The sequence below is a fragment of the Dendroctonus ponderosae genome, unplaced genomic scaffold, assembly GCF_020466585.1.
Source record: "Dendroctonus ponderosae isolate FM_Combo_2020 unplaced genomic scaffold, Dpon_F_20191213v2 Dpon_F_20191213_1, whole genome shotgun sequence".
NCBI lineage: Eukaryota > Metazoa > Arthropoda > Insecta > Coleoptera > Curculionidae > Dendroctonus > Dendroctonus ponderosae.
In genome coordinates, this window is record NW_026017110.1 from 47,935,922 (window position 1) to 47,936,966 (window position 1,045).

The window sequence follows — 1,045 nt, forward strand, 5'->3', positions numbered from 1 at the left end:
CCTGCACCAAATTCAGGATACAATAGAGGACAAGAAAGTCCTGCTGGATGAGCAACATGGATTCAGGCCGGGCCATGGCACAACCACACTTGCCGTCCGGCTAACAACGAGAATCCAACAAGTGTTAAATCGCCGAAAATGTCTAGGAGCCGTCTTCCTGGACATGTCCAAGGCATTTGACAAGGTTTGTTTTTTTTTGTTATTTAATAGTTCAGTATGGAACAGAATCTTGCAGCACATAAGGAGAATACTTCTGGTGGGGAGTGCTACTCCGGTAAGGCACAAGTTTTGCTACCCAGTTCTTCCTTTTGGGACTATTTGGAAGAAAATTTATGTTTTTTTACTTAGCAAATGTCAACTCACACAATAAATGTTATTTTATTTTGATTTAGGTATATATTATTTCTTTCCCTTTCATGGATCCCCTTAAATCTGAATCAAAAATTGATCTGATTTGATGATTGATTCTGAGTGTTACAATTTCTATGTCCTTACACACTCTAGTCTCGGTTCATTATTAATGGAAATAGGAATTAGTTAGCACCCTATCGAGTAAACAGCACATTTTCTATTAATATTAATAACCGAGATGTGCGAATGTGCAGATACCGAAATTTGTGTATCTGGAGTATTTTGTACCTTTCAAAATTTTAAATTTCCGCCTCTTACTAGCCGATAATCTAGATACCGGTTTTTCCCGTCAAGGCTGTCCGTAATTGACGGTCAGGTCGTTGTGGCGCAACGCGGTTCCAAGTTTTATTAGCATTACACCGCCACTTCTCTCATTTTACTTTCTCTACGTTCTGCAGTTCTCAACGGGGCTTACATTTTGTTGCCAACATATTACAATGTAGGAATTTTAGTTAGACCAACTTATCTGCATACTACACATGCATATGTATACTTATCTTTTCAGCTCAGAATCGTCGATTTTGTCGGATTTTAGGAAGTTTTCTGCAAATTTGTTTTTCAGCTGGTTTTCCTTCGGAAATTTAACTTTGTCATTCAAACTTGGTCTAAACATCACAAACGTGTTTTTCTCGCT

At 38.2% G+C, this 1,045-nt stretch overlaps 1 protein-coding gene across 3 annotated transcripts in view; it reads left to right on the top strand.

Moving 5' to 3' along the window:
- LOC109546359 (carbohydrate sulfotransferase 1-like) overlaps nucleotides 1-1,045 on the top strand; it is a 50,723-nt gene that overhangs the window by 47,386 nt on the left and 2,292 nt on the right. The gene's annotated exons all lie outside the window — the stretch shown is intronic.